Source organism: Lepus europaeus, chromosome 18 (assembly GCF_033115175.1).
Source record: "Lepus europaeus isolate LE1 chromosome 18, mLepTim1.pri, whole genome shotgun sequence".
Taxonomy (NCBI): Eukaryota; Metazoa; Chordata; class Mammalia; order Lagomorpha; family Leporidae; genus Lepus; species Lepus europaeus.
The window spans coordinates 4,356,553-4,364,936 of NC_084844.1; positions in this window are offsets into that span (position 1 = coordinate 4,356,553).

The window sequence follows — 8,384 nt, forward strand, 5'->3', positions numbered from 1 at the left end:
GGGAAATGTTAAATATGATTTTGTAAAAAAAAAAAAAAGTGTTTCAAATAAAAAACTAATGTCCCTCACGTGCCTGGGACCGCGGGGCCACAGTGACGATGGAGTTGGTGGAGGAGAAAGGACAGGAGTGGGGGGGGGGGCGGCTCCCGAGCTGGGGGTGGGGGTGGGGGGCTCCAAGATGCGGTGCGGGAGGAGCCGCCACCTCGGTGGCATCGTGGCTGTGAGCAGGGCACCGGGGTTCTGCTTTCAGAACCGGGAAAGCTGGGAAAGCCGGGAAAGCCGTGTTCTGCGGCGGTGGCCGTCATTGGGAGGGAACCCGAAGACCTGAGCAGGGAGCTCTGAGCCCAGACCAGGGGTAAAGCGACAGAAGTGGCTTCTCTCGGGCGCTGGGGCCTCCCTGAGTGCCCTGGGGACAGTCCTTCCCCCTCCTCAGCGGCCAGCGGCCCCCACGACACCCCGGTCTCTGTCCCTGTGGTCATGCAGCTTTCTCCGGCTCAATCTCTCTCTCTCTCTCTCTCTCTCTCTCTCTCTCTAAGAGTGCATGTCATCAGACTAAGGCCCCCCCCTAAATCTAGGGGGATCTCATCCAGAGAGCGGAGCGTTAACTTTTTTTTTTTTTTTTAAGATTCATTTATTTATTTGAAAGACAGGGTGAGAGACAGAAAGAGAGATCTTCCATCCACTGATTCACTCCCCAAATGGCTGCAACAGCCAGGGCTGGGCCAGGCCAAACCCAGGAGCCAGGAGCTCCATCCGGGTCTCCCACATGGGTGGCAGGGGCCCAAGGACTTGGGCCATCCTCTGCTGCCTTCCCAGACCATAGCAGGGAGCTGAAGCAGCCGGGATTGAACCGGTGCTCATAGGGGCTGCAGGTGTCACGGGCAGAAGTGTAACCCCAGTGCACAGGGCTGGCCCCACCGTCCCCAGACTCTCGTCCCCAAAGCAGGATCTGGCTGAGGCTCTGGTCCTGCCCTCCCTGGCTTCCTGTGCAGCTGTGCCAGAGTCTCCCAGCTGCTCTGTGAGGCTGTGGCCGCTGCCGGAGGCCCTGATGCCTGTGTGGGCTCCCCTGGCCTCGAGCCCTGCCAGCTCGCCACCCTGGCATCCCACAGGGGAGCGCGTGGGTCCCACGCTCACCTCCGCCTCCTGACCCCAGCTTCCTCCTGGGGGCACCGCGGGAAGCAGTGGAGACGGCTCCAGTACTTACTGCCCACGTGGGAGGCCTGGGCTGGGTTCCCAGCTCCTGGCTCCAGCCTGGCCCAGCCCTGGCCACTGAGGGCGTTTGGGGAGTGAACCAGTGGATGGGGGGGTTCTCTCCCCGCTCTATTTCTGTCCCTCTGTCTCTAAGATAAATAAATAAATAAATTGTAAAAGTGAGAGAGACACTGTGTGGTCCCAGTGCGCAGACCCGGGTCCCCGCGAGTCAGGCTGACGCGGGCACCAGCAGCTGGGCCCAGAGGGACAAATTGTGACTTTGCCTTGGCACCCGACGACTCAGCACTGGCCCTCACTGCCCGGTGCTGCTAACACATGACAGCCTCTGTCTGACTCGTGACGCGACCCGCCCGGGGTTCGTGCCCACCTGGGGTCCCAGGCTGCCCGCCCTGGGGTGTCCCTGCCTCCACACTTCCCGGTTTCATGACGACACCCATCCTGCAGGTTTAGGGCCCCGCCCAGTTCCAGGGTGACCTCATCTTAGCTCATTCTGTATGCGATGACTCTGCTCCCAAATACAACCTCCTGAGGTCCGGGAGGGCGACAGGCCCCCCCCCTGGCAACCACACAAGCCCCTTGCCTTGGGTGGGCCCTGAGGGGGGGGCTTTCTTTGAAGGCTCTAAAATCACACCAACTCAGAAGCTTTCTGGAGAGCGACGCAGAGGCCCTGGGCCCATCGCAGGGTTGCTCGATCACTGCCAATGTCGGGGTCCAAGCAAAGGGAGCCCCAGGCCCTGTGGAGGCTCCAGGCCACCGCCGACCCCCACTCCACTGCCTGCCCCAGTAGAGGTGCCAATCACCCAGGGTGTGGGCTTCTTTTTTTTACATTTATCTTTTTTTTTTTTAATCAATGTATTTATTTGAGAGGAGTTACAGAGAGAGAGGGGGAGAGACAGAGAGAGAGGTCTTCCATCCACTGGCTCGCTCCCCAGATGTCCGCAACAGCTGGAACTGCGCCAATCCGAAGCCAGGAGCCAAGAGCTTCCTCTGGGTCTCCCACATGGGTGCAGGGGTCCAAGCACTTGGGCCATCTTCTACTGCTTTCCCGGGCCACAGCAGAGAGCTGGATGGGAAGTGGAGCAGCTGGGACCAGAACCAGTGCCCACATGAGATGCCGGCACTGCAGGTGCAAACGTAACCTTCTAAGCGACAGTGCCAGCCATGTGTGGACTTATGTGCCTGGCGTCGTGCACACGGCTTATGGCCTGGAGATTTGCTTCCTTCAGGAAACACAGCAGGAGAGGCGGGAAGACTGCCTTGGCCAGCAGTGGAGACACGGCGGGGGGGCTGGCATGGTGGTGAAGACACCTGGGGGGGGGCTGGCATGGTGGTGTAGGAGGCAAAGCACCTGCAGTGCCGCCATCCTGTGTGGGCGCCCGATAGTCCCGGCTGCTCCACCTCCGATCCAGCCCCCTGCTAGTGCTCCTGGGAAGGCAGCGGAAGATGGCCCAAGTGTCTGGGCCCCTCCATCCATGTGGGAGACCCGGAAGAAGCTCCTGGCTTCAGCCTGGCCCCACCCTGCAGCCATTTGAGGGATGGACCAGCAAATGGAAGACCTCTCTCTTCCTGTCTCTCCCCTACTTCTCCCTCTCTGTAACTCCATCTTTCAAATAAATAAATAAATCTTTGGGGGGGGGGGGTGAAGTAGAAAGAAGTGCGTCCTGTCGCTGTCCTCTCATTGAGTTGTCATGACGGAACCTCCCACCTGCTGCTCACGGCAGTTCTTGTATTTTAAGTGTTTTTAAGATCATTCTAACTTATATGAAAAGTAGAGTGACAGAGACCGTATATCTGCCAGTTCACTCCCCAAATGCCCCAGTCCAGGCTGAAGCCAGGAGCCAGGAACTCCATCCAGGTCTCCCATCATGGGTAGCAGGGGCCCAGGTATTTGGGCATCACCTGCCACCTCCCAGGTGCATTGGCAGGGAGCTGGATCAGATGTGGAGCCGAGGAGCGACTTGGACGCAGGACCCTGCTCTGGGGATACGTGCGCCCCAGCTTGACCTGCTGGGCCACAGCCCGGCCAGCTCATGTTTTAATGTCCTGGACTTTTTTTTTTTGGCAAGGGCTTATCCATGTTTTCCTTTAGAAGGAGGGGCAGCCAGATTATTATTATTTTTTAAGATCTATTTATTTAACTTGAAAGGTGAAGTTATAGAAAGGGAGAGGTAGAGGCAGAGGGAGAGAGAGAGAGGGAGAGAGATCTTCCATCCGCTGGTTCACTCCCCAAACAGCCATGGAGCTGGACCAATCCAAAGCCAGGAGCCAGGAGCTTCTTCCAGGTCTCCCACGTGGGTGCAGGGGCCCAAGGACTTGGGCCATCTTCCAGTGCTTTCCCAGGCCATACAGAGAGCTGGGTCGGAAGTGGAGCAGCCGGGACCTGAACCAGCGCCCACGTGGGATGCCGGTGCTGCAGGCGGCAGCTTCACCTGCTACGCCCCAGTGCCAGCCCCGGTGCCCTGTATCTTGTAACAAGCGTTTAAAACTAGCACGAATTTTACTGTTTGTCTCTATCTTGCGCAACGCCAGTTCTCTCATGCAAATCCAAGACGCAGAGTCAGCAAAACGACACAGCTTGTTCCCTACAGCTGGTGCAAGCCCCGCGGCGGCCTGCGTCATCCCGACCAGAACGGCAAGACGTTGCGCCAACCCCACCCAACCGGTTTCCTTCCCCGTCTACATTCTACCCGCACCCTGCGAAAGCCAGCGGCTTCTACCTCACCTGCCTTACACGCCCCTTCGATCCTGCCACTCTCCTGCGCGGGACGGGTCCCCCAGCCCGTGTGCTCAGGGCTCACCAAGGACGAGCGTCTCCCCCGCCCACCTGGGCGCGCCATCGCCCAGCTAGACATCTCTCCAACCCCAAGTTCAAAGATAAAACTACGGAGAATTTCAAGGTAGTGACAGCAAAGCATTAAACCAACGGGAACCTGAGCTACTGCCCAGGGGACGCGCCCTCGAAGACAGCCCAGCCTCTGGACCGCAGCCAGGGAGACTGAAGCCCAGAACCACGTGACAGACCCTGGGGTCAAGCAGGGGAGCCCTGGGAGCCTACGGGCTCGCCCAGCCCCTCCACGGCTGCCTATGAGGGACCCTGAGCCACGGGGCCCAGCCAGGCCTGGCGGGGATCGCTCACCCACGTGCGCCAAGACCGGAGTCTTTTTTTTTTTTTTTTTTAAGATTTATTTATTTATTTGAAAGAGTTACACAGAGAGGAGAGGCAGAGGGAGAGAGAGAGAGAGAGAGAGAGAGAGAGAGAGAGAGAGAGAGAGAGAGTCTTCCATTCTCTGATTCACTCTCCAAATGTCTTAGCCAGGCCAAAGCAAGGAGCCTGGAACTCCACCTGGGTCTCCCACGGGGGTGGCCTTGAGCCGTCACCTGCTGTCTCCCAGAGTGTGCGACAGCCGGAAGCTGGAGCAGAGCGAGAGCCAGGACGCAAACCAGGCTCTCCGAGACGGACAGACTCTTCCGTAGTCTTCCTGCACCGCGTGGGGCTGTGGCTCCTCGGAAGTCTGGTTCCTACTGGGAATGCGGGATAAAGGCCTCATTCTTGCCCCGTGTTTGTCAGCTTTCAAAGTACAATGTTGGTTTAATAAATGCCTAATAAATACAAGTATATGGCTACGATGTGCGACTTAAAGATAAAGATGCGGGGTGGCCGTTGTAGTGCAGTGGGTTAAGCGGCCACTTGAAACGCCACTTCCCCCATCAGAGCGCCAGTTCCCGTCCCGGCTACGCTGCTTCCGACCCAGCTCCCTGCTCATGTGCATGGGAAGCAGCGGAAGACGGCCCAAGTGCCCGGGTTCTGCCACACACGTGGGAGACCCAGGTTGGGTTCCAGGCTCCCGGCTTCAGCCTGGCCCAGCCCGGGCTGTTGCAGGCATTTGGGGAGTGAACCAGCGGATGAGAGCGGCTTTATGAGGAGCAGACAGAGGCGAATCTCGGGGCTGCCGTGGGGAGGGGACGGAAGCAGGCGGTGTCTTACCCCATCAGCCTCCTCCCAGCTTCCTCCAGGCAAGTGGCCATCAGGGTGCCTCCCCAGGTCCTAAGCACGTGGGGAGAGGCTGAGAGGCAGGCAGGACGGCCGGGAGACAGCTGCAGGGGCTTTGACGTCTTACTGTGCCCTTATATCTCTAAGTTAGGCAGGACTGCCGGTTCCGTGGTGAGACAGCTGGTACTAGGAACAGGGTTGCAGCTCCCGAGGTTCCTGACGGGGTCCCTGGGTGCAATACCCAGCTGTCGCCACTAGATGGAGACTCTGCACCATCTACAGCAGCTCCCGGGCCCACCTGAGACGCCCGGTGTTCCTGAATGTCATCCCACCTGGGCCGGCTCCCCCGGACCTTGCCCCTTACAGGTGGGCACAGATGGAAAGAGCGGCTGGGGGCCTGTGTCTGCTCCACTCGCCTGGCCCCTGGGACACCTGTCCCACGGCCTCCCCGCCTTGACCCCCCCCAGTGAGTGCTCGACACAGACAGAGGACCCCCCCCCCAAACGGGGATGGCTGCCCTGATGGCTGCAAAGGGTGTGGCCCGGGTCTCCGCAGGAGTCAGCACCCCCATTCAGGAGAGTTTGCAATCTGCGCTGAGAGAGACCCCGAACGCCCGAATCTCATTCCCAGTTGCCCTTCGAAGCGATGTCATCGGAGCCGCTTTGAGCTGCTCACTTGTGAGGGCGCCTGGGTGAGTCGGGACGGGGCCTCGGGGGTGTGGCTGCCCCGGGGCCCTCGCTGGGGAGACCCCCACTCCTGCCACTGCGGACAAAGGGCTGTGGCTTCTCCCTTTACAAGGGCAGCCTGCCCCGTGGGATGGCCGTGAGGACTGAAAACGCGGGGCGGGTTTTACCGTGCCGCGGGCTAAGCCACCACGCGGGCACCGCGTCCCGGACGATTTCTAAATCTAGTTCCAGCTCCTCTGCTCCCCTCTCACCGCGTTGTTGTTGTTGTTTAAGATCTATTTTTGTTTATTTGAGAGGCACAGAGAGAGAGAGAGAGAAAGGGAGAGAGAGAGAAAAGGGAGAGAGAGAGAGGTCTTCCATCCTCTGGTTCACTCTCCAGATGGCCACAATGGCCGGGGCTGGGCCAGGCCGAAGCCAGGAGCTTTTTCTGGGTCTCCCACGTGGGTGCAGGGGCCCAAGGACTTGAGCTGTCCTCCGGTGCCCTCCCAGGCCATAACAGAGAGCTGGATCAGAAGAGGAGCAGCCAGGACTTGAACCAGCGCCCACATGGGATGCCGGCACTGCAGGTGGTGGCTTTACCCGCTCCGCCACAGCACCACAGCGCCGGCCCCCTCTCTGAAGTCTGACCGTAATACACGCACACACAGGGTGTTAAAGAAAACGCGCACCTCTCTCCTCCCCAATTTGCCCCACGCCGACCCCTCCCGGTGGAAACTTTGTGGACGACCAGCGTGCGCCCCGTTTAAAGGTGGGCGAGTGGGGCTGCCCTACCCGTGCCCGGGCTCCTTTTCGCTGAGTGTGCCTTGGCGATAACCCGTATCAGCTGTACGGACAGCAGTCCACACCCCTGTGTCTCTGGAGGGAGAGGTCTTGCCGTGGCGGCCGAGGCTGGATCAGCATCCATCACCTGCACGGCCGGGCAGCTGGCCGCGTTCCTAGGGCACAAGTCCCTGACGTCAGCCGAGACACCACTAGGCGCCCCGCCCCTCCCGGGGGCTTTCCCTGGAGCTGGCTCGGGTGTGGCAGCTCGAAGGTCAGGCTGTGAATGGGTTCTCCTCTCTCTGCCTCACTTTCCCCATCCCTAAAATGGGTATGATAACAGCGGCGTCAGTTCCTGGAGCTGTGCCAGGGCTCGGATGGTGCAAGAGTGAGGCAGTCAGCACGGGAGGGTCCGGAATGGCCGGCCGCCCTCACCCTTCCTGTCACGCGCTGGCTTCTCCCTTCTCCCTGGCAGAGGGCCAGACTTTGCCCACGCACCCTGGCCGCCTCCCCATCTGCCCAGAACCCCAGGACACGCTGGGGGCAAAGCCAACGGCCACTGTCTGTGACTGAGGAGTACCTCCCCAGCTTCGGGCCGAGCCCCTCCTCCCAGCCTGTGTCCTCTCCGTGGGGGCCCGCGGGTCACCCCCAGCAGCCAGGAGCCCCTTCCTTCCTTCTCAACTCCAGAGCCCCGCCCAGGTCAGGGGTGCGAGGTGGGGGGAGGGGCTCAGGAGCTCTCCAGGGGTGGAGGTCTTGGCCACTCCTGAAACGAGACCCCCCCCCCCAGGCCACAGTCCCTCTCCAAACTGCCCGTCTCTGCTGGGCCAGGCCTCTGGGGGGCAGGGCCCAGGATGAGGCCCCTCCCGCGTCCCTGTCCTGGGTCCCCCCGGGAAGAGGCTGGGCTAGGCCCTGGAGTCTGAGGAGGGAGAAGGCTCTGGCTGGGCGTGGCCTGGGGCCCCCACCCTGCTCCCGCTGCTGTCACCACCCAGTGGGCGGGCCCTGGGGTCAATGCCCTTGGGCAGGAGGGCACAGGCCACCAACTTTGGCTCCCGCTGCCCTGCAGAGGTGGGAGGGTGTGGGGTCCCACCTGTGGGTGCGGGAGGAGCGATGCCTGTCCCTACCCAGGGGAGCAGCTGAGCGGAGAGGCCCAGTACCATTGGTGACGGGGTGGGCTGGACAGAGCCCTCGGCTCCCTGGGGCCAGCAGGGCCAGCAGGGGTCCCGGCGCTTCTCGCGTGACTGAGGCCACACTGGCCGCCCTGGGCAGCAGCAGGATTTGAACCCGGACCCTGTGGTTCCGCGGCCCCACATCCGATGACCCCTAGCTAACAGGCCTTCCCGGCTCGCACGGCCAGAAAGCACGGGGCTGCTCCTCTGCAGACCAGCACCGAGAGGCTGCAGACCCGGCCCGGGCCCGGAGGATGTGGGCGGAAGCTATCAGAGCAGGCTTCCCGGAGGCGGCAGCCGCCCCGAGGGCGGAGGTCCCAGGCTGAAAGGGCGGGGTACAGGTCCGTTTGGCCTGAGGTGAGAACGCCGGGGGGGGGGGCTCTTCTTGAGGAGGGTGACGTGATGATGGCAGCTGACAACCGTGAGGTCACGGGGAGAGACCGTCTGCGGGGCTGAGACCCGGCTCGGGGGAGCGAGGAGGGCGGCGACGTCAGCCCGGGGAGCGGGCGGAGGCGGGCGCCGCGGGCCCCGCCCCGGAGGCTTGGCCACGCCTCACCACGCCCCGCGGCT